The sequence below is a fragment of the Ascidiella aspersa genome, chromosome 4 (assembly GCF_963924565.1).
Source record: "Ascidiella aspersa chromosome 4, kaAscAspe10.2, whole genome shotgun sequence".
Taxonomy (NCBI): domain Eukaryota; kingdom Metazoa; phylum Chordata; class Ascidiacea; order Phlebobranchia; family Ascidiidae; genus Ascidiella; species Ascidiella aspersa.
In genome coordinates this window covers 24163776-24180709 of record NC_139450.1, presented here as the reverse complement: position 1 = coordinate 24180709, position 16934 = coordinate 24163776, and the positions used below count along the sequence as shown (strand labels likewise).

Sequence of the window (16934 nt, the reverse complement as noted above, 5' to 3'; positions counted from 1 at the left end):
AATAGATTAGACCAAAAAATGTTGACCAATACTGGCTACGACCATACCAGGTTGAATGCACCCGATCTCGTCCGATCTGGGAAGTTAAGCAACATCGGGATTGGTTAGTACTTGGATGGGTGACCGCCTAGGAATACCAATTGTCGTAGGCACAATATGATTTATTTAAGTTTTTACATATTTAAATAGATTAGACCATAAATGTTGACCAATACTGTCTACGACCATACCAGGTTGAATGCACCCGATCTCGTCCGATCTCGGAAGTTAAGCAACGTCGGGATTGGTTAGTACTTGGATGGGTGACCGCCTAGGAATACCAATTGTCGTAGGCAAAATATGATTTATTTAAGTTTTTACTTTTTTAAATAGATTAGACGTAAAATGTTGAGAAATACTGCTTACGACCATACCAGGTTGAATGCACCCGATCTCGTCCGATCTCGGAAGTTAAGCAACGTCGGGATTGGTTAGTACTTGGATGGTTGACCGCATAGGAATTCCAATTGTCATAGGCAAAATATGATTTATAAAATATATTTAAATGTTAAAATTTTTGAAGATTTTAGACCAAAAAATGTTGACCAATACTGTCTACGACCATACCAGGTTGAATGCACCCGATCTCGTCCGATCTCGGAAGTTAAGTAACGTCGGGATTGGTGAGTACTTGGATGGGTGACCGCCTAGGAATACCAATTGTCGTAGGCAAAAAATGATTTATTTAAGTTTTTACATTTTTAAATAGATTAGACCAAAAATTGTTGACCAATACTGGCTACGACCATACCAGGTTGAATGCACCCGATCTCGTCCGATCTGGGAAGTTAAGCAACGTCGGGATTGGTTAGTACTTGGATGGGTGACCCGCCTAGGAATACCAATTGTCGTAGGCAAAAAATGATTTATTTAAGTTTTTACATTTTTAAATAGATTAGACCAAAAAATGTTGACCAATACTGGCTACGACCATACCAGGAATACCAATTGTCGTAGGCACAATATGATTTATTTAAGTTTTTACATTTTTAAATTGATTAGACCATAAATGTTGACCAATACTGTCTACGACCATACCAGGTTGAATGCACCCGATCTCCTCCGATCTCGGAAATTAAGCAACGTCGGGATTGGTTAGTACTTGGATGGGTGACCGCCTAGGAATACCAATTGTCGTAGGCAAAATATGATTTATTTAAGTTTTTACATTTTTAAATAGATTAGACCAAAAAATGTTGACCAATACTGGCTACGACCATACCAGGTTGAATGCACCCGATCTCGTCCGATCTCGGAAGTTAAGCAACGTCGGGATTGGTTAGTACTTGGATGGGTGACCGCCTAGCAATTCCAATTGTCATAGGCAAAATATGATTTTTAAAATATATTTAAATGTTAACATTTTTAAAGATTTTAGACCAAAAAATGTTGACCAATACTGTCTACGACCATACCAGGTTGAATGCACCCGATCTCGTCCGATCTCGTAAGTTAAGCAACGTCGGGATTGGTTAGTACTTGGATGGGTGACCGCCTAGCAATACCAATTGTCGTAGGCATAATATCATTTATTTAAGTTTTTACATTTTTAAATAGATTAGACCATAAATGTTGACCAATACTGTCTACGACCATACCAGGTTGAATGCACCCGATCTCGTCCGATCTCGGAAGTTAAGCAACGTCGGGATTGGTTAGTACTTGGATGGGTGACCGCCTAGGAATACCAATTGTCGTAGGCAAAATATAATTTATTTAAGTTTTTACATTTTTAAATAGATTAGACCAAAAAATGTTGACCAATACTGGCTCCGAACATACCAGGTTGAATGCACCCGATCTCGTCCGATCTCGGAAGTTAAGCAACGTCGGGATTGGTTAGTACTTGGATGGGTGACCGCCTAGGAATACCAATTGTCGTAGGCAAAATATGATTTATTTAAGTTTTTACATTTTTAAATAGATTAGACCAAAAAATGTTGACCAATACTGGCTACGACCATACCAGGTTGAATGCACCCGATCTCGTCCGATCTCGGAAGTTAAGCAACGTCGGGATTGGTTAGTACTTGGATGGGTGACCGCCTAGGAATACCAATTGTCGTAGGCAAAATATGATTTATTTAATTTTTACTTTTTTAAATAAATTAGACGTAAAATGTTGAGAAATACTGCTTACGACCATACCAGGTTGAATGCACCCGATCTCGTCCGATCTCGGAAGTTAAGCAACGTCGGGATTGGTTAGTACTTGGATGGTTGACCGCATAGGAATTCCAATTGTCATAGGCAAAATATGATTTATAAAATATATTTAAATGTTAAAATTTTTGAAGATTTTAGACCAAAAAATGTTGACCAATACTGTCTACGACCATACCAGGTTGAATGCACCCGATCTCGTCCGATCTCGGAAGTTAAGTAACGTCGGGATTGGTGAGTACTTGGATGGGTGACCGCCTAGGAATACCAATTGTCGTAGGCAAAAAATGATTTATTTAAGTTTTTACATTTTCAAATAGATTAGACCAAAAAATGTTGACCAATACTGGCTACGACCATACCAGGATGAATGCACCCGATCTCGTCCGATCTGGGAAGTTAAGCAACGTCGGGATTGGTTAGTACTTGGATGGGTGACCGCCTAGGAATACCAATTGTCGTAAGCACAATATGATTTATTCAAGTTTTTACATATTTAAATAGATTAGACCATAAATGTTGACCAATACTGTCTACGACCATACCAGGTTGAATGCACCCGATCTCGTCCGATCTCGGAAGTTAAGCAACGTCGGGATTGGTTAGTCCTTGGATGGGTGACCGCCTAGGAATACCAATTGTCGTAGGCAAAATATGATTTATTTAAGTTTTTACTTTTTTAAATAGATTAGACGTAAAATGTTGAGAAATACTGCTTACGACCATACCAGGTTGAATGCACCCGATCTCGTCCGATCTCGGAAGTTAAGCAACGTCGGGATTGGTTAGTACTTGGATGGTTGACCGCATAGGAATTCCAATTGTCATAGGCAAAATATGATTTATAAAATATATTTAAATGTTAACATTTTTGAAGATTTTAGACCAAAAAATGTTGACCAATACTGTCTACGACCATACCAGGTTGAATGCACCCGATCTCGTCCGATCTCGGAAGTTAAGCAACGTCGGGATTGGTTAGTACTTGGATGGGTGACCGCCTAGCAATACCAATTGTCATAGGCAAAATATGATTTTTAAAATATATTTAAATGTTAACATTTTTAAAGATTTTAGACCAAAAAATGTTGACCAATACTGTCTACGACCAAACCAGGTTGAATGCACCCGATCTCGTCCGATCTCGGAAGTTAAGCAACATCGGGATTGGTTGCTACTTGGATGGGTGACCGCCTAGGAATACCAATTGTCATAGGCAAAATATTATTTTTAAAATATATTTAAATGTTAGCATTTTAAAGATTTTAGACCAAAAAATGTTTACCAACACTGTCTACGACCATACCAGGTTCAATGCACCCGATCTCGTCCGATCTCGGAAGTTAAGCAACGTTGGGATTGGTTAGTACTTGGATGGGTGACCGCCTAGGAATACCAATTGTCGTAGGCACAATATGATTTATTTAAGTTTTACATTTTTATATAGATTAGACCATAAATGTTGACCAATACTGTCCACGACCATACCAGGTTGAATGCACACGATCTCGTCCGATCTCGGAAGTTAAGAAACGTCGGGATTGGTTAGTACTTGGATGGGTGACCGCCTAGGAATCCAATTGTCGTAGGCACAATATGATTTATTTAAGTTTTTACATTTTTAAATAGATTAGACCATAAATGTTGACGATTACTGTCTACGACCATACCAGGTTGAATGCACCCGATCTCGTCCGATCTCGGAAGTTAAGCAACGTCGGGATTGGTTAGTACTTGGATGGGTGACCGCCTAGGAATATCAATTGTCGTAGGCAAAATAAGATTTATTTAAGTTTTTACATTTTTAAATAGATTAGACCAAAAAATGTTGACCAATACTGGCTACGACCATACCTAGGAATACCAATTGTCGTAGGCACAATATGATTTATTTAAGTTTTTACATTTTTAAATTGATTAGACCATAAATGTTGACCAATACTGTCTACGACCATACCAGGTTGAATGCACCCGATCTCGTCCGATCTCGGAAGTTAAGCAACATCGGGATTGGTTGCTACTTGGATGGGTGACCGCCTAGGAATACCAATTGTCATAGGCAAAATATTATTTTTAAAATATATTTAAATGTTAGCATTTTAAAGATTTTAGACCAAAAAATGTTTACCAACACTGTCTACGACCATACCAGGTTCAATGCACCCGATCTCGTCCGATCTCGGAAGTTAAGCAACGTTGGGATTGGTTAGTACTTGGATGGGTGACCGCCTAGGAATACCAATTGTCGTAGGCACAATATGATTTATTTAAGTTTTACATTTTTATATAGATTAGACCATAAATGTTGACCAATACTGTCCACGACCATACCAGGTTGAATGCACACGATCTCGTCCGATCTCGGAAGTTAAGAAACGTCGGGATTGGTTAGTAGTTGGATGGGTGACCGCCTAGGAATCCAATTGTCGTAGGCACAATATGATTTATTTAAGTTTTTACATTTTTAAATAGATTAGACCATAAATGTTGACGATTACTGTCTACGACCATACCAGGTTGAATGCACCCGATCTCGTCCGATCTCGGAAGTTAAGCAACGTCGGGATTGGTTAGTACTTGGATGGGTGACCGCCTAGGAATATCAATTGTCGTAGGCAAAATAAGATTTATTTAAGTTTTTACATTTTTAAATAGATTAGACCAAAAAATGTTGACCAATACTGGCTACGACCATACCTAGGAATACCAATTGTCGTAGGCACAATATGATTTATTTAAGTTTTTACATTTTTAAATTGATTAGACCATAAATGTTGACCAATACTGTCTACGACCATACCAGGTTGAATGCACCCGATCTCCTCCGATCTCGGAAGTTAAGCAACGTCGGGATTGGTTAGTACTTGGATGGGTGACCGCCTAGGAATACCAATTGTCGTAGGCAAAATATGATTTATTTAAGTTTTTACATTTTTAAATAGATTAGACCAAAAAATGTTGACCAATACTGGCAACGAACATACCAGGTTGAATGCACCCGATCTCGTCCGATCTCGGAAGTTAAGCAACGTCGGGATTGGTTAGTACTTGGATGGTTGACCGCCTAGCAATTCCAATTGTCATAGGCAAAATATGATTTTTAAAATATATTTAAATGTTAACATTTTTAAAGATTTTAGACCAAAAAATGTTGACCAATACTGTCTACGACCATACCAGGTTGAATGCACCCGATCTCGTCCGATCTCGTAAGTTAAGCAACGTCGGGATTGGTTAGTACTTGGATGGGTGACCGCCTAGCAATACCAATTGTCGTAGGCATAATATCATTTATTTAAGTTTTTACATTTTTAAATAGATTAGACCATAAATGTTGACCAATACTGTCTACGACCATACCAGGTTGAATGCACCCGATCTCGTCCGATCTCGGAAGTTAAGCAACGTCGGGATTGGTTAGTACTTGGATGGGTGACCGCCTAGGAATACCAATTGTCGTAGGCAAAATATAATTTATTTAAGTTTTTACATTTTTAAATAGATTAGACCAAAAAATGTTGACCAATACTGGCTCCGAACATACCAGGTTGAATGCACCCGATCTCGTCCGATCTCGGAAGTTAAGCAACGTCGGGATTGGTTAGTACTTGGATGGGTGACCGCCTAGGAATACCAATTGTCGTAGGCAAAATATGATTTATTTAAGTTTTTACATTTTTAAATAGATTAGACCAAAAAATGTTGACCAATACTGGCTACGACCATACCAGGTTGAATGCACCCGATCTCGTCCGATCTCGGAAGTTAAGCAACGTCGGGATTGGTTAGTACTTGGATGGGTGACCGCCTAGCAATTCCAATTGTCATAGGCAAAATATGATTTTTCAAATATATTTAAATGTTAACATTTTTAAAGATTTTAGACCAAAAAATGTTGACCAATACTGTCTACGACCATACCAGGTTGAATGCACCCGATCTCGTCCGATCTCGTAAGTTAAGCAACGTCGGGATTGGTTAGTACTTGGATGGGTGACCGCCTAGGAATACCAATTGTCGTAGGCATAATATCATTTATTTAAGTTTTTACATTTCTAAAAATAGATTAGACCATAAATGTTGACCAATACTGTCTACGACCATACCAGGTTGAATGCACCCGATCTCGTCCGATCTCGGAAGTTAAGCAACGTCGGGATTGGTTAGTACTTGGATGGGTGACCGCCTAGGAATACCAATTGTCGTAGGCAAAATATAATTTATTTAAGTTTTTACATTTTTAAATAGATTAGACCAAAAAATGTTGACCAATACTGGCTACGAACATACCAGGTTGAATGCACCCGATCTCGTCCGATCTCGGAAGTTAAGCAACGTCGGGATTGGTTAGTACTTGGATGGGTGACCGCCTAGGAATACCAATTGTCGTAGGCAAAATATGATTTATTTAAGTTTTTACATTTTTAAATAGATTAGACCTAAAAATGTTGACCAATACTGGCTACGACCATACCAGGTTGAATGCACCCCATCTCGTCCGATCTCGGAAGTTAAGCAACGTCGGGATTGGTTAGTACTTGGATGGGTGACCGCCAAGGAATACCAATTGTCGTAGGCACAATATGATTTGTTTAAGTTTTTACATTTTTAAATAGATTAGACCATAAATGTTGACCAATACTGTCTACGACCATACCAGGTTGAATGCACCCGATCTCGTCCGATCTCGGAAGTTAAGCAACGTCGGGATTGGTTAGTACTTGGATGGGTGACCGCCTAGGAATACCAATTGTCGTAGGCAAAATATGATTTATTTAAGTTTTTACTTTTTTAAATAGATTAGACGTAAAATGTTGCGAAATACTGCTTACGACCATACCAGGTTGAATGCACCCGATCTCGTCCAATCTCGGAAGTTAAGCAACGTCGGGATTGGTTAGTACTTGGATGGGTGACCGCCTAGGAATACCAATTGTCGTAGGCAAATATGATTTATTTAAGTTTTTACTTTTTCAAATAGATTAGACGTAAAATGTTGAGAAATACTGCTTATGACCATACCAGGTTGAATGCACCCGATCTCGTCCGATCTCGGAAGTTAAGCAACGTCGGGATTGGTTAGTACTTGGATGGGTGACCGCATAGGAATTCCAATTGTCATAGGCAAAATATGATTTATAAAATATATTTAAATGTTAACATTTTTGAAGATTTTAGACCAAAAAATGTTGACCAATCCTGTATACGACCATACCAGGTTGAATGCACCCGATCTCGTCCGATCTCGGAAGTTAAGCAACGTCGGGATTGGTTAGTACTTGGATGGGTGACCGCCTAGCAATACCAATTGTCATAGGCAAAATAAGATTTTTAAAATATATTTAAATGTTAACATTTTTAAAGATTTTAGACCAAAAAATGTTGACCAATACTGTTTACGACCAAACCAGGTTGAATGCACCCGATCTCGTCCGATCTCGGAAGTTAAGCAACGTCGGGATTGGTTAGTACTTGGATGGGTGACCGCCTAGGAATACCAATTGTCGTAGGCAAAATATGATTTATTTAAGTTTTTACATTTTTAAATAGATTAGACCAAAAAATGTTGACCAATACTGGCTACGACCATATCAGGTTGAATGCACCCGATCTCGTCCGATCTGGGAAGTTAAGCAACGTCGGGATTGGTTAGTACTTGGATGGGTGACCGCCTAGGAATACCAATTGTCGTAGGCATAATATCATTTATTTAAGTTTTTACATTTTTAAAAAGATTAGACCATAAATGTTGACGAATACTGTCTACGACCATACCAGGTTGAATGCACCCGATCTCGTCCGATCTCGGAAGTTAAGCAACGTCGGGATTGGTTAGTACTTGGATGGGTGACCGCCTAGCAATACCAATTGTCATAGGCAAAATATGATTTTTAAAATATATTTAAATGTTAACATTTTTAAAGATTTTAGACCAAAAAATGTTGACCAATACTGTTTACGACCAAACCAGGTTGAATGCACCCGATCTCGTCCGATCTCGGAAGTTAAGCAACGTCGGGATTGGTTAGTACTTGGATGGGTGACCGCCTAGGAATACCAATTGTCGTAGGCACAATATGATTTATTTAAGTTTTTACATATTTAAATAGATTAGACGTAAAATGTTGAGAAATACTGCTTACGACCATACCAGGTTGAATGCACCCGATCTCGTCCGATCTCGGAAGTTAAGCAACGTCGGGATTGGTTAGTACTTGGATGGGTGACCGCATAGGAAATCCAATTGTCATAGGCAAAATATGATTTATAAAATATATTTAAATGTTAACATTTTTGAAGATTTTAGACCAAAAAATGTAGACCAATACTGTCTACGACCATACCAGGTTGAATCCACCCGATCTCGTCCGATCTCGGAAGTTAAGCAACGTCGGGATTGGTTGCTACTTGGATGGGTGACCGCCTAGGAATACCAATTGTCATAGGCAAAATATTATTTTTTAAATAAATTTAAATGTTAGCATTTTAAAGATTTTAGACCAAAAAATGTTTACCAACATTGTCTACGACCATACCAGGTTCAATGCACCCGATCTCGTCCGATCTCGGAAGTTAAGCAACGTTGGGATTGGTTAGTACTTGGATGGGTGACCGCCTAGGATACCAATTGTCATAGGCAAAATATTATTTTTAAAATATATTTAAATGTTAGCATTTTAAAGATTTTAGACCAAAAAATGTTTACCAACACAGTCTACGACCATACCGGGTTCAATGCACCCGATCTCGGAAGTTAAGCAACGTCGGGATTGGTTAGTACTTGGATGGGTGACCGCCTAGGAATACCAATTCTCATAGCAAAATATGATTTTTTAAATATATTTAAATGTTAACATTTTTAAAGGTTTTAGACCAAAAAATGTTGTCCAATACTGTCTACGACCATACCAGGTTGAATGCACCCGATCTCGTCCGATCTCGGAAGTTAAGCAACGTCGGGATTGGTTAGTACTTGGATGGGTGACCGCCTAGGAATACCAATTGTCGTAGGCATAATATCATTTATTTAAGTTTTTACATTTTTAAATAGATTAGACCATAAATGTTGACGAATACTGTCTACGACCATACCAGGTTGAATGCACCCGATCTCGGAAGTTAAGCAACGTCGGGATTGGTTAGTACTTGGATGGTTGACCGCATAGGAATTCCAATTGTCATAGGCAAAATATGATTTATAAAATATATTTGAATGTTAAAATTTTTGAAGATTTTAGACCAAAAAATGTTGACCAATACTGTCTACGACCATACCAGGTTGAATGCACCCGATCTCGTCCGATCTCGGAAGTTAAGTAACGTCGGGATTGGTGAGTACTTGGATGGGTGACCGCCTAGGAATACCAATTGTCGTAGGCAAAAAATGATTTATTTAAGTTTTTACATTTTTAAATAGATTAGACCAAAAAATGTTGACCAATACTGGCTACGACCATACCAGGTTGAATGCACCCGATCTCGTCCGATCTGGGAAGTTAAGCAACGTCGGGATTGGTTAGTACTTGGATGGGTGACCGCCTAGGAATACAAATTGTCGTAGGCACAATATGATTTATTTAAGTTTTTACATATTTAAATAGATTAGACCATAAATGTTGACCAATACTGTCTACGACCATACCAGGTTGAATGCACCCGATCTCGTCCGATCTCGGAAGTTAAGCAACGTCGGGATTGGTTAGTCCTTGGATGGGTGACCGCCTAGGAATACCAATTGTCGTAGGCAAAATATGATTTATTTAAGTTTTTACTTTTTTAAATAGATTAGACGTAAAATGTTGAGAAATACTGCTTACGACCATACCAGGTTGAATGCACCCGATCTCGTCCGATCTCGGAAGTTAAGCCGTCGGGATTGGTTAGTACTTGGATGGGTGACCGCCTAGGAATACCAATTGTCGTAGGCAAAATATGATTCATTAAAAATTTTGACCAAATCTGGCTACGACCATACCAGGTTGAATGCACCCGATCTCGTCCGATCTGGGAAGTTAAGCAACGTCGGGATTGGTTAGTACTTGGATGGGTGACCGCCTAGGAATCCAATTGTCGTAGGCACAATATGATTTATTTAAGTTTTTACATTTTTAAATAGATTAGACCATAAATGTTGACGATTACTCTCTACGACCATACCAGGTTGAATGCACCCGATCTCGTCCGATCTCGGAAGTTAAGCAACGTCGGGATTGGTTAGTACTTGGATGGGTGACCGCCTAGGAATATCAATTCTCGTAGGCAAAATAAGATTTATTTAAGTTTTTACATTTTTAAATAGATTAGACCAAAAAATGTTGACCAATACTGGCTACGACCATACCTAGGAATACCAATTGTCGTAGGCACAATATGATTTATTTAAGTTTTTACATTTTTAAATTGATTAGACCATAAATGTTGACCAATACTGTCTACGACCATACCAGGTTGAATGCACCCGATCTCCTCCGATCTCGGAAGTTAAGCAACGTCGGGATTGGTTAGTACTTGGATGGGTGACCGCCTAGGAATACCAATTGTCGTAGGCAAAATATGATTTATTTAAGTTTTTATTTTTAAAATAGAATAGACATAAAATGTTGAGAAATACTGCTTACGACCATACCAGGTTGAATGCATCCGATCTCGTCCGATCTCGGAAGTTAAGCAACGTCGGGATTGGTTAGTACTTGGATGGGTGACCGCCTAGGAATACCAATTGTCGTAGGCAAAATATGATTTATTTAAGTTTTTACATTTTTAAATAGATTCGACCAAAAAATGTTGACCAATACTGGCTACGACCATACCAGGTTGAATTCACCCGATCTCGTCCGATCTCGGAAGTTAAGCAACGTCGGGATTGGTTAGTACTTGGATGGGTGACCACCTAGCAATTCCAATTGTCATAGGCAAAATATGATTTTTCAAATATATTTAAATGTTAACATTTTTAAAGATTTTAGACCAAAAAATGTTGACCAATACTGTCTACGACCATACCAGGTTGAATGCACCCGATCTCGTCCGATCTAGTAAGTTAAGCAACGTCGGGATTGGTTAGTACTTGGATGGGTGACCGCCTAGGAATACCAATTGTCGTAGGCATAATATCATTTATTTAAGTTTTTACATTTTTAAATAGATTAGACCATAAATGTTGACCAATACTGTCTACGACCATACCAGGTTGAATGCACCCGATCTCGTCCGATCTCGGAAGTTAAGCAACGTCGCGATTGGTTAGTACTTGAATGGGTGACCGCCTAGGAATACCAATTGTCGTAGGCAAAATATAATTTATTTAAGTTTTTACATTTTTAAATAGATTAGACCAAAAAATGTTGAACAATACTGGCTACGAACATACCAGGTTGAATGCACCCGATCTCGTCCGATCTCGGAAGTTAAGCAACGTCGGGATTGGTTAGTACTTGGATGGGTGACCGCCTAGGAATACCAATTGTCGTAGGCAAAATATGATTTATTTAAGTTTTTACATTTTTAAATAGATTAGACCTAAAAATGTTGACCAATACTGGCTACGACCATACCAGGTTGAATGCACCCCATCTCGTCCGATCTCGGAAGTTAAGCAACGTCGGGATTGGTTAGTACTTGGATGGGTGACCGCCAAGGAATACCAATTGTTGTAGGCACAATATGATTTGTTTAAGTTTTTACATTTTTAAATAGATTAGACCATAAATGTTGACCAATTCTGTCTACGACCATACCAGGTTGAATGCACCCGATCTCGTCCGATCTCGGAAGTTAAGCAACGTCGGGATTGGTTAGTACTTGGATGGGTGACCGCCTAGGAATACCAATTGTCGTAGGCAAAATATGATTTATTTAAGTTTTTACTTTTTTAAATAGATTAGACGTAAAATGTTGAGAAATACTGCTTACGACCATACCAGGTTGAATGCACCCGATCTCGTCCGATCTCGGAAGTTAAGCAACGTCGGGATTGGTTAGTACTTGGATGGGTGACCGCCTAGGAATACCAATTGTCGTAGGCAAATATGATTTATTTAAGTTTTTACTTTTTTAAATAGATTAGACGTAAAATGTTGAGAAATACTGCTTATGACCATACCAGGTTGAATGCACCCGATCTCGTCCGATCTCGGAAGTTAAGCAACGTCGGGATTGGTTAGTACTTGGATGGGTGACCGCATAGGAATTCCAATTGTCATAGGCAAAATATGATTTATAAAATGTATTTAAATGTTAACATTTTTGAAGATTTTAGACCAAAAAATGTTGACCAATCCTGTCTACGACCATACCAGGTTGAATGCACCCTATCTCGTCCGATCTCGGAAGTTAAGCAACGTCGGGATTGGTTAGTACTTGGATGGGTGACCGCCTAGCAATACCAATTGTCATAGGCAAAATATGATTTTTAAAATATATTTAAATGTTAACATTTTTAAAGATTTTAGACGAAAAATGTTGACCAATACTGTTTACGACCAAACCAGGTTGAATCCACCCGATCTCGTCCGATCTCGGAAGTTAAGCAACGTCGGGATTGGTTAGTACTTGGATGGGTGACCGCCTAGGAATACCAATTGTCGTAGGCAAAATATGATTTATTTAAGTTTTTACATTTTTAAATAGATTAGACCAAAAAATGTTGACCAATACTGGCTACGACCATATCAGGTTGAATGCACCCGATCTCGTCCGATCTGGGAAGTTAAGCAACGTCGGGATTGGTTAGTACTTGGATGGGTGACCGCCTAGGAATACCAATTGTCGTAGGCACAATATGATTTATTTAAGTTTTTACATGTTTAAATAGATTAGACCATAAATGTTGACCAATACTGTCTACGACCATACCAGCTTGAATGCACCCGATCTCGTCCGATCTCGGAAGTTAAGCAACGTCGGGATTGATTAGTACTTGGATGGGTGACCGCCTAGGAATACCAATTGTCGTAGGCAAAATATGATTTATTTAAGTTTTTACTTTTTTAAATAGATTAGACGTAAAATGTTGAGAAATACTGCTTACGACCATACCAGGTTGAATGCACCCGATCTCGTCCGATCTCGGAAGTTAAGCAACGTCGGGATTGGTTAGTACTTGGATGGGTGACCGCATAGGAATTCCAATTGTCATAGGCAAAATATGATTTATAAAATATATTTAAATGTTAACATTTTTGAAGATTTTAGACCAAAAAATGTAGACCAATACTGTCTACGACCATACCAGGTTGAATGCACCCGATCTCGTCCGATCTCGGAAGTTAAGCAACATCGGGATTGGTTGCTACTTGGATGGGTGACCGCCTAGGAATACCAATTGTCATAGGCAAAATATTATTTTTAAAATATATTTAAATGTTAGCATTTTAAAGATTTTAGACCAAAAAATGTTTACCAACACTGTCTACGACCATACCAGGTTCAATGCACCCGATCTCGTCCGATCTAGGAAGTTAAGCAACGTTGGGATTGGTTAGTAATTGGATGGGTGACCGCCTAGGAATACCAATTGTCATAGGCAAAATATTATTTTTAAAATATATTTAAATGTTAGCATTTTAAAGATTTTAGACCAAAAAATGTTTACCAACACATTCTACGACCATACCAGGTTCAATGCACCCGATCTCGTCCGATCTCGGAAGTTAAGCAACGTCGGGATTGGTTAGTACTTGGATGGGTGACCGCCTAGGAATACCAATTCTCATAGCAAAATATGATTTTTTAAATATATTTAAATGTTAACATTTTTAAAGATTTTAGACCAAAAAATGTTGTCCAATACTGTCTACGACCATACCAGGTTGAATGCACCCGATCTCGTCCGATCTCGGAAGTTAAGCAACGTCGGGATTGGTTAGTACTTGGATGGGTGACCGCCTAGGAATACCAATTGTCGTAGGCATAATATCATTTATTTAAGTTTTTACATTTTTAAATAGATTAGACCATAAATGTTGACGAATACTGTCTACGACCATACCAGGTTGAATGCACCCGATCTCGGAAGTTAAGCAACGTCGGGATTGGTTAGTACTCGGATGGGTGACCGCCTAGGAATACCAATTGTCGTAGGCAAAATATGATTTGTTTAAGTTTTTACATTTTTAAATAGATTAGACCAAAAAATGTTTACCAATACTGGCTACGAACATACCAGATTGAATGCACCCGATCTCGTCCGATCTCGGAAGTTAAGCAACGTCGGGATTGGTTAGTACTTGGATGGGTGACCGCCTAGGAATACCAATTGTCGTAGGCAAAATATGATTTATTTAAGTTTTTACATTTTTAAATAGATTAGACCAAAAAATGTTGACCAATACTGGCTACGACCATACCAGGTTGAATGCACCCGATCTCGGAAGTTAAGCAACGTCGGGATTGGTTAGTACTTGGATGGGTGACCGCCTAGGAATACCAATTGTCGTAGGCACAATATGATTTATTTAAGTTTTTACATTTTTAAATAGATTAGACTATAAATGTTGACCAATACTGTCTACGACCATACCAGGTCGAATGCACCCGATCTCGTCCGATCTCGGAAGTTAAGCAACGTCGGGATTGGTTAGTACTTGGATGGGTGACCGCCTAGGAATACCAATTGTCGTAGGCAAAATATGATTTATTTAAGTTTTTACTTTTTTGAATAGATTAGACGTAAAATGTTGAGAAATACTGTCTACGACCATACCAGGTTCAATGCACCCGATCTCGTCCGATCTCGGAAGTTAAGCAACGTCGGGATTGGTTAGTACTTGGATGGGTGACCGCATAGGAATTCCAATTGTCATAGGCAAAATATGATTTATAAAATATATTTAAATGTTAACATTTTTGAAGATTTTAGACCAAAAAATGTTGACCAATACTGTCTACGACCATACCAGGTTGAATGCACCCGATCTCGTCCGATCTCGGAAGTTAAGCAACGTCGGGATTGGTTAGTACTTGGATGGGTGACCGCATAGGAATTCCAATTGTCATAGGCAAAATATGATTTATAAAATATATTAAAATGTTAAAATTTTTGAAGATTTTAGACCAAAAAATGTTGACCAATGCTGTCTACGACCATACCAGGTTGAATGCACCCGATCTCGTCCGATCTCGGAAGTTAAGTAACGTCGGGATTGGTGAGTACTTGGATGGGTGACCGCCTAGGAATACCAATTGTCATAGGCAAAATATGATTTATTTAAGTTTTTACATTTTTAAATAGATTAGACCAAAAAATGTTGACCAATACTGGCTACGACCATACCAGGTTGAATGCACCCGATCTCGTCCGATCTGGGAAGTTAAGCAACGTCGGGATTGGTTAGTACTTGGATGGGTGACCGCCTAGGAATACCAATTGTCGTAGGCAAAATATGATTTATTTAAGTTTTTACATATTTGAATAGATTAGACCATAAATGTTGACCAATACTGTCTATGACCATACCAGGTTGAATGCACCCGATCTCGTCCGATCTCGGAAGTTAAGCAACGTCGGGATTGGTTAGTACTTGGATGGGTGACCGCCTAGGAATACCAATTGTCGTAGGCAAAATATGATTTATTTAAGTTTTTACTTTTTTAAATAGATTAGACGTAAAATGTTGAGAAATACTGCTTACGACCATACCAGGTTGAATGCACCCGATCTCGTCCGATCTCGGAAGTTAAGCAACGTCGGGATTGGTTAGTACTTGGATGGGTGACCGCCTAGGAATACCAATTGTCGTAGGCAAAATATGATTTATTTAAGTTTTTACATTTTTAAATAGATTAGACCAAAAAATGTTGACCAATACTGGCTACGACCATACCAGGTTGAATGCACCCGATCTCGGAAGTTAAGCAACGTCGGGATTGGTTAGTACTTGGATGGGTGACCGCCTAGGAATACCAATTGTCGTAGGCACAATATGATTTATTTAAGTTTTTACATTTTTAAATAGATTAGACCATAAATGTTGACCAATACTGTCTACGACCATACCAGGTTGAATGCACCCGATCTCGTCCGATCTCGGAAGTTAAGCAACGTCGGGATTGGTTAGTACTTGGATGGGTGACCGCCTAGGAATACCAATTGTCGTAGGCAAAATATGATTTATTTAAGTTTTTACTTTTTTAAATAGATTAGACGTAAAATGTTGAGAAATACTGTCTACGACCATACCAGGTTCAATGCACCCGATCTCGTCCGATCTCGGAAGTTAAGCAACGTCGGGATTGGTTAGTACTTGGATGGGTGACCGCATAGGAATTCCAATTGTCATAGGCAAAATATGATTTATAAAATATATTTAAATGTTAACATTTTTGAAGATTTTAGACCAAAAAATGTTGACCAATACTGTCTACGACCATACCAGGTTGAATGCACCCGATCTCGTCCGATCTCGGAAGTTAAGCAACGACGGGATTGGTTAGTACTTGGATGGGTGACCGCATAGGAATTCCAATTGTCATAGGCAAAATATGATTTATAAAATATATTTAAATGTTAAAATTTTTGAAGATTTTAGACCAAAAAATGTTGACCAATGCTGTCTACGACCATACCAGGTTGAATGCACCCGATCTCGTCCGATCTCGGAAGTTAAGTAACGTCGGGATTGGTGAGTACTTGGATGGGTGACCGCCTAGGAATACCAATTGTCATAGGCAAAATATGATTTATTTAAGTTTTTACATTTTTAAATAGATTAGACCAAAAAATGTTGACCAAT

At 38.7% G+C, this 16934-nt stretch overlaps 42 non-coding genes and 46 pseudogenes across 42 annotated transcripts; all 88 read left to right on the top strand.

Moving 5' to 3' along the window:
- The first annotated feature begins 33 nt into the window (after positions 1–33).
- Positions 34–152, top strand: LOC146152870 (5S ribosomal RNA; annotated as a pseudogene).
- A 64-nt stretch (positions 153–216) lies between these two features.
- On the top strand, positions 217–335 carry LOC146152869 (5S ribosomal RNA). Its single transcript, XR_014498638.1, has one exon. It is a non-coding gene; the product is annotated as a 5S ribosomal RNA (ribosomal RNA).
- A 64-nt stretch (positions 336–399) lies between these two features.
- On the top strand, positions 400–518 carry LOC146152868 (5S ribosomal RNA; annotated as a pseudogene).
- A 74-nt stretch (positions 519–592) lies between these two features.
- Positions 593–711, top strand: LOC146152867 (5S ribosomal RNA). The gene has a single exon (XR_014497361.1). It is a non-coding gene; the product is annotated as a 5S ribosomal RNA (ribosomal RNA).
- Positions 712–776: 65 nt separating this feature from the next.
- On the top strand, positions 777–896 carry LOC146152866 (5S ribosomal RNA; annotated as a pseudogene).
- A 167-nt stretch (positions 897–1063) lies between these two features.
- LOC146152865 (5S ribosomal RNA) lies at positions 1064–1182 on the top strand. The gene has a single exon (XR_014498198.1). It is a non-coding gene; the product is annotated as a 5S ribosomal RNA (ribosomal RNA).
- A 65-nt stretch (positions 1183–1247) lies between these two features.
- Positions 1248–1366, top strand: LOC146152864 (5S ribosomal RNA; annotated as a pseudogene).
- A 74-nt stretch (positions 1367–1440) lies between these two features.
- LOC146152863 (5S ribosomal RNA) lies at positions 1441–1559 on the top strand (annotated as a pseudogene).
- A 64-nt stretch (positions 1560–1623) lies between these two features.
- On the top strand, positions 1624–1742 carry LOC146152862 (5S ribosomal RNA). The gene has a single exon (XR_014498636.1). It is a non-coding gene; the product is annotated as a 5S ribosomal RNA (ribosomal RNA).
- Positions 1743–1807: 65 nt separating this feature from the next.
- On the top strand, positions 1808–1926 carry LOC146152861 (5S ribosomal RNA; annotated as a pseudogene).
- Positions 1927–1991: 65 nt separating this feature from the next.
- LOC146152860 (5S ribosomal RNA) lies at positions 1992–2110 on the top strand. Its single transcript, XR_014496249.1, has one exon. It is a non-coding gene; the product is annotated as a 5S ribosomal RNA (ribosomal RNA).
- Positions 2111–2173: 63 nt separating this feature from the next.
- Positions 2174–2292, top strand: LOC146152859 (5S ribosomal RNA; annotated as a pseudogene).
- A 74-nt stretch (positions 2293–2366) lies between these two features.
- Positions 2367–2485, top strand: LOC146152858 (5S ribosomal RNA). Its single transcript, XR_014497359.1, has one exon. It is a non-coding gene; the product is annotated as a 5S ribosomal RNA (ribosomal RNA).
- A 65-nt stretch (positions 2486–2550) lies between these two features.
- On the top strand, positions 2551–2669 carry LOC146152857 (5S ribosomal RNA; annotated as a pseudogene).
- Positions 2670–2733: 64 nt separating this feature from the next.
- LOC146152856 (5S ribosomal RNA) lies at positions 2734–2852 on the top strand. The gene has a single exon (XR_014496989.1). It is a non-coding gene; the product is annotated as a 5S ribosomal RNA (ribosomal RNA).
- A 64-nt stretch (positions 2853–2916) lies between these two features.
- Positions 2917–3035, top strand: LOC146152855 (5S ribosomal RNA; annotated as a pseudogene).
- Positions 3036–3109: 74 nt separating this feature from the next.
- On the top strand, positions 3110–3228 carry LOC146152854 (5S ribosomal RNA; annotated as a pseudogene).
- Positions 3229–3302: 74 nt separating this feature from the next.
- LOC146152853 (5S ribosomal RNA) lies at positions 3303–3421 on the top strand (annotated as a pseudogene).
- Positions 3422–3494: 73 nt separating this feature from the next.
- LOC146152852 (5S ribosomal RNA) lies at positions 3495–3613 on the top strand. Its single transcript, XR_014497507.1, has one exon. It is a non-coding gene; the product is annotated as a 5S ribosomal RNA (ribosomal RNA).
- A 63-nt stretch (positions 3614–3676) lies between these two features.
- On the top strand, positions 3677–3794 carry LOC146152851 (5S ribosomal RNA; annotated as a pseudogene).
- Positions 3795–3858: 64 nt separating this feature from the next.
- Positions 3859–3977, top strand: LOC146152850 (5S ribosomal RNA). The gene has a single exon (XR_014495880.1). It is a non-coding gene; the product is annotated as a 5S ribosomal RNA (ribosomal RNA).
- A 168-nt stretch (positions 3978–4145) lies between these two features.
- Positions 4146–4264, top strand: LOC146152849 (5S ribosomal RNA; annotated as a pseudogene).
- Positions 4265–4337: 73 nt separating this feature from the next.
- Positions 4338–4456, top strand: LOC146152848 (5S ribosomal RNA). Its single transcript, XR_014497505.1, has one exon. It is a non-coding gene; the product is annotated as a 5S ribosomal RNA (ribosomal RNA).
- A 63-nt stretch (positions 4457–4519) lies between these two features.
- On the top strand, positions 4520–4637 carry LOC146152847 (5S ribosomal RNA; annotated as a pseudogene).
- Positions 4638–4701: 64 nt separating this feature from the next.
- LOC146152846 (5S ribosomal RNA) lies at positions 4702–4820 on the top strand. Its single transcript, XR_014495879.1, has one exon. It is a non-coding gene; the product is annotated as a 5S ribosomal RNA (ribosomal RNA).
- Positions 4821–4988: 168 nt separating this feature from the next.
- On the top strand, positions 4989–5107 carry LOC146152845 (5S ribosomal RNA). The gene has a single exon (XR_014496040.1). It is a non-coding gene; the product is annotated as a 5S ribosomal RNA (ribosomal RNA).
- A 65-nt stretch (positions 5108–5172) lies between these two features.
- On the top strand, positions 5173–5291 carry LOC146152844 (5S ribosomal RNA; annotated as a pseudogene).
- Positions 5292–5365: 74 nt separating this feature from the next.
- Positions 5366–5484, top strand: LOC146152843 (5S ribosomal RNA; annotated as a pseudogene).
- A 64-nt stretch (positions 5485–5548) lies between these two features.
- LOC146152842 (5S ribosomal RNA) lies at positions 5549–5667 on the top strand. The gene has a single exon (XR_014498635.1). It is a non-coding gene; the product is annotated as a 5S ribosomal RNA (ribosomal RNA).
- Positions 5668–5732: 65 nt separating this feature from the next.
- Positions 5733–5851, top strand: LOC146152841 (5S ribosomal RNA; annotated as a pseudogene).
- A 65-nt stretch (positions 5852–5916) lies between these two features.
- On the top strand, positions 5917–6035 carry LOC146152840 (5S ribosomal RNA; annotated as a pseudogene).
- Positions 6036–6109: 74 nt separating this feature from the next.
- On the top strand, positions 6110–6228 carry LOC146152839 (5S ribosomal RNA). The gene has a single exon (XR_014497418.1). It is a non-coding gene; the product is annotated as a 5S ribosomal RNA (ribosomal RNA).
- A 66-nt stretch (positions 6229–6294) lies between these two features.
- LOC146152838 (5S ribosomal RNA) lies at positions 6295–6413 on the top strand. Its single transcript, XR_014498634.1, has one exon. It is a non-coding gene; the product is annotated as a 5S ribosomal RNA (ribosomal RNA).
- Positions 6414–6478: 65 nt separating this feature from the next.
- LOC146152837 (5S ribosomal RNA) lies at positions 6479–6597 on the top strand. The gene has a single exon (XR_014498241.1). It is a non-coding gene; the product is annotated as a 5S ribosomal RNA (ribosomal RNA).
- Positions 6598–6662: 65 nt separating this feature from the next.
- LOC146152836 (5S ribosomal RNA) lies at positions 6663–6781 on the top strand (annotated as a pseudogene).
- Positions 6782–6845: 64 nt separating this feature from the next.
- On the top strand, positions 6846–6964 carry LOC146152835 (5S ribosomal RNA). The gene has a single exon (XR_014498633.1). It is a non-coding gene; the product is annotated as a 5S ribosomal RNA (ribosomal RNA).
- Positions 6965–7028: 64 nt separating this feature from the next.
- LOC146152834 (5S ribosomal RNA) lies at positions 7029–7147 on the top strand. Its single transcript, XR_014497821.1, has one exon. It is a non-coding gene; the product is annotated as a 5S ribosomal RNA (ribosomal RNA).
- Positions 7148–7210: 63 nt separating this feature from the next.
- On the top strand, positions 7211–7329 carry LOC146152833 (5S ribosomal RNA). The gene has a single exon (XR_014496574.1). It is a non-coding gene; the product is annotated as a 5S ribosomal RNA (ribosomal RNA).
- A 74-nt stretch (positions 7330–7403) lies between these two features.
- Positions 7404–7522, top strand: LOC146152832 (5S ribosomal RNA; annotated as a pseudogene).
- Positions 7523–7596: 74 nt separating this feature from the next.
- LOC146152831 (5S ribosomal RNA) lies at positions 7597–7715 on the top strand. Its single transcript, XR_014497379.1, has one exon. It is a non-coding gene; the product is annotated as a 5S ribosomal RNA (ribosomal RNA).
- A 65-nt stretch (positions 7716–7780) lies between these two features.
- Positions 7781–7899, top strand: LOC146152830 (5S ribosomal RNA; annotated as a pseudogene).
- Positions 7900–7963: 64 nt separating this feature from the next.
- On the top strand, positions 7964–8082 carry LOC146152829 (5S ribosomal RNA; annotated as a pseudogene).
- A 74-nt stretch (positions 8083–8156) lies between these two features.
- Positions 8157–8275, top strand: LOC146152828 (5S ribosomal RNA). The gene has a single exon (XR_014497378.1). It is a non-coding gene; the product is annotated as a 5S ribosomal RNA (ribosomal RNA).
- Positions 8276–8339: 64 nt separating this feature from the next.
- Positions 8340–8458, top strand: LOC146152827 (5S ribosomal RNA). The gene has a single exon (XR_014497809.1). It is a non-coding gene; the product is annotated as a 5S ribosomal RNA (ribosomal RNA).
- Positions 8459–8532: 74 nt separating this feature from the next.
- Positions 8533–8651, top strand: LOC146152826 (5S ribosomal RNA; annotated as a pseudogene).
- Positions 8652–8724: 73 nt separating this feature from the next.
- Positions 8725–8842, top strand: LOC146152825 (5S ribosomal RNA; annotated as a pseudogene).
- Positions 8843–9097: 255 nt separating this feature from the next.
- On the top strand, positions 9098–9216 carry LOC146152824 (5S ribosomal RNA). Its single transcript, XR_014498632.1, has one exon. It is a non-coding gene; the product is annotated as a 5S ribosomal RNA (ribosomal RNA).
- A 64-nt stretch (positions 9217–9280) lies between these two features.
- Positions 9281–9389, top strand: LOC146152823 (5S ribosomal RNA; annotated as a pseudogene).
- A 74-nt stretch (positions 9390–9463) lies between these two features.
- On the top strand, positions 9464–9582 carry LOC146152822 (5S ribosomal RNA). Its single transcript, XR_014497358.1, has one exon. It is a non-coding gene; the product is annotated as a 5S ribosomal RNA (ribosomal RNA).
- Positions 9583–9647: 65 nt separating this feature from the next.
- Positions 9648–9766, top strand: LOC146152821 (5S ribosomal RNA; annotated as a pseudogene).
- A 64-nt stretch (positions 9767–9830) lies between these two features.
- LOC146152820 (5S ribosomal RNA) lies at positions 9831–9949 on the top strand. Its single transcript, XR_014496988.1, has one exon. It is a non-coding gene; the product is annotated as a 5S ribosomal RNA (ribosomal RNA).
- Positions 9950–10013: 64 nt separating this feature from the next.
- On the top strand, positions 10014–10130 carry LOC146152819 (5S ribosomal RNA; annotated as a pseudogene).
- A 33-nt stretch (positions 10131–10163) lies between these two features.
- On the top strand, positions 10164–10281 carry LOC146152818 (5S ribosomal RNA; annotated as a pseudogene).
- A 64-nt stretch (positions 10282–10345) lies between these two features.
- Positions 10346–10464, top strand: LOC146152817 (5S ribosomal RNA; annotated as a pseudogene).
- Positions 10465–10632: 168 nt separating this feature from the next.
- On the top strand, positions 10633–10751 carry LOC146152816 (5S ribosomal RNA). The gene has a single exon (XR_014496039.1). It is a non-coding gene; the product is annotated as a 5S ribosomal RNA (ribosomal RNA).
- A 63-nt stretch (positions 10752–10814) lies between these two features.
- On the top strand, positions 10815–10933 carry LOC146152815 (5S ribosomal RNA). Its single transcript, XR_014496710.1, has one exon. It is a non-coding gene; the product is annotated as a 5S ribosomal RNA (ribosomal RNA).
- A 65-nt stretch (positions 10934–10998) lies between these two features.
- On the top strand, positions 10999–11117 carry LOC146152814 (5S ribosomal RNA; annotated as a pseudogene).
- Positions 11118–11191: 74 nt separating this feature from the next.
- On the top strand, positions 11192–11310 carry LOC146152813 (5S ribosomal RNA; annotated as a pseudogene).
- A 64-nt stretch (positions 11311–11374) lies between these two features.
- On the top strand, positions 11375–11493 carry LOC146152812 (5S ribosomal RNA). The gene has a single exon (XR_014498412.1). It is a non-coding gene; the product is annotated as a 5S ribosomal RNA (ribosomal RNA).
- A 65-nt stretch (positions 11494–11558) lies between these two features.
- Positions 11559–11677, top strand: LOC146152811 (5S ribosomal RNA). Its single transcript, XR_014498239.1, has one exon. It is a non-coding gene; the product is annotated as a 5S ribosomal RNA (ribosomal RNA).
- A 65-nt stretch (positions 11678–11742) lies between these two features.
- LOC146152810 (5S ribosomal RNA) lies at positions 11743–11861 on the top strand (annotated as a pseudogene).
- Positions 11862–11925: 64 nt separating this feature from the next.
- Positions 11926–12044, top strand: LOC146152809 (5S ribosomal RNA). The gene has a single exon (XR_014498631.1). It is a non-coding gene; the product is annotated as a 5S ribosomal RNA (ribosomal RNA).
- Positions 12045–12108: 64 nt separating this feature from the next.
- LOC146152808 (5S ribosomal RNA) lies at positions 12109–12227 on the top strand. Its single transcript, XR_014495522.1, has one exon. It is a non-coding gene; the product is annotated as a 5S ribosomal RNA (ribosomal RNA).
- A 63-nt stretch (positions 12228–12290) lies between these two features.
- On the top strand, positions 12291–12409 carry LOC146152807 (5S ribosomal RNA). The gene has a single exon (XR_014496573.1). It is a non-coding gene; the product is annotated as a 5S ribosomal RNA (ribosomal RNA).
- A 74-nt stretch (positions 12410–12483) lies between these two features.
- Positions 12484–12602, top strand: LOC146152806 (5S ribosomal RNA; annotated as a pseudogene).
- A 73-nt stretch (positions 12603–12675) lies between these two features.
- Positions 12676–12794, top strand: LOC146152805 (5S ribosomal RNA). Its single transcript, XR_014497803.1, has one exon. It is a non-coding gene; the product is annotated as a 5S ribosomal RNA (ribosomal RNA).
- Positions 12795–12859: 65 nt separating this feature from the next.
- On the top strand, positions 12860–12978 carry LOC146152804 (5S ribosomal RNA; annotated as a pseudogene).
- A 64-nt stretch (positions 12979–13042) lies between these two features.
- Positions 13043–13161, top strand: LOC146152803 (5S ribosomal RNA). Its single transcript, XR_014497948.1, has one exon. It is a non-coding gene; the product is annotated as a 5S ribosomal RNA (ribosomal RNA).
- A 64-nt stretch (positions 13162–13225) lies between these two features.
- On the top strand, positions 13226–13344 carry LOC146152802 (5S ribosomal RNA). The gene has a single exon (XR_014497860.1). It is a non-coding gene; the product is annotated as a 5S ribosomal RNA (ribosomal RNA).
- A 74-nt stretch (positions 13345–13418) lies between these two features.
- LOC146152801 (5S ribosomal RNA) lies at positions 13419–13537 on the top strand (annotated as a pseudogene).
- Positions 13538–13610: 73 nt separating this feature from the next.
- Positions 13611–13729, top strand: LOC146152800 (5S ribosomal RNA; annotated as a pseudogene).
- A 73-nt stretch (positions 13730–13802) lies between these two features.
- LOC146152799 (5S ribosomal RNA) lies at positions 13803–13921 on the top strand (annotated as a pseudogene).
- Positions 13922–13994: 73 nt separating this feature from the next.
- On the top strand, positions 13995–14113 carry LOC146152798 (5S ribosomal RNA). The gene has a single exon (XR_014498630.1). It is a non-coding gene; the product is annotated as a 5S ribosomal RNA (ribosomal RNA).
- Positions 14114–14177: 64 nt separating this feature from the next.
- On the top strand, positions 14178–14286 carry LOC146152797 (5S ribosomal RNA; annotated as a pseudogene).
- A 65-nt stretch (positions 14287–14351) lies between these two features.
- Positions 14352–14470, top strand: LOC146152796 (5S ribosomal RNA; annotated as a pseudogene).
- Positions 14471–14535: 65 nt separating this feature from the next.
- On the top strand, positions 14536–14644 carry LOC146152795 (5S ribosomal RNA; annotated as a pseudogene).
- Positions 14645–14708: 64 nt separating this feature from the next.
- Positions 14709–14827, top strand: LOC146152794 (5S ribosomal RNA). Its single transcript, XR_014496616.1, has one exon. It is a non-coding gene; the product is annotated as a 5S ribosomal RNA (ribosomal RNA).
- Positions 14828–14891: 64 nt separating this feature from the next.
- Positions 14892–15010, top strand: LOC146152793 (5S ribosomal RNA; annotated as a pseudogene).
- A 74-nt stretch (positions 15011–15084) lies between these two features.
- LOC146152792 (5S ribosomal RNA) lies at positions 15085–15203 on the top strand. The gene has a single exon (XR_014497703.1). It is a non-coding gene; the product is annotated as a 5S ribosomal RNA (ribosomal RNA).
- A 74-nt stretch (positions 15204–15277) lies between these two features.
- Positions 15278–15396, top strand: LOC146152791 (5S ribosomal RNA; annotated as a pseudogene).
- Positions 15397–15461: 65 nt separating this feature from the next.
- On the top strand, positions 15462–15580 carry LOC146152790 (5S ribosomal RNA; annotated as a pseudogene).
- Positions 15581–15644: 64 nt separating this feature from the next.
- On the top strand, positions 15645–15763 carry LOC146152789 (5S ribosomal RNA). Its single transcript, XR_014495668.1, has one exon. It is a non-coding gene; the product is annotated as a 5S ribosomal RNA (ribosomal RNA).
- A 64-nt stretch (positions 15764–15827) lies between these two features.
- LOC146152788 (5S ribosomal RNA) lies at positions 15828–15946 on the top strand. The gene has a single exon (XR_014495521.1). It is a non-coding gene; the product is annotated as a 5S ribosomal RNA (ribosomal RNA).
- Positions 15947–16011: 65 nt separating this feature from the next.
- LOC146152787 (5S ribosomal RNA) lies at positions 16012–16120 on the top strand (annotated as a pseudogene).
- A 64-nt stretch (positions 16121–16184) lies between these two features.
- Positions 16185–16303, top strand: LOC146152786 (5S ribosomal RNA). The gene has a single exon (XR_014498629.1). It is a non-coding gene; the product is annotated as a 5S ribosomal RNA (ribosomal RNA).
- A 64-nt stretch (positions 16304–16367) lies between these two features.
- LOC146152785 (5S ribosomal RNA) lies at positions 16368–16486 on the top strand (annotated as a pseudogene).
- A 74-nt stretch (positions 16487–16560) lies between these two features.
- Positions 16561–16679, top strand: LOC146152784 (5S ribosomal RNA). Its single transcript, XR_014498437.1, has one exon. It is a non-coding gene; the product is annotated as a 5S ribosomal RNA (ribosomal RNA).
- A 74-nt stretch (positions 16680–16753) lies between these two features.
- On the top strand, positions 16754–16872 carry LOC146152783 (5S ribosomal RNA; annotated as a pseudogene).
- The last annotated feature ends 62 nt before the right edge of the window (positions 16873–16934 follow it).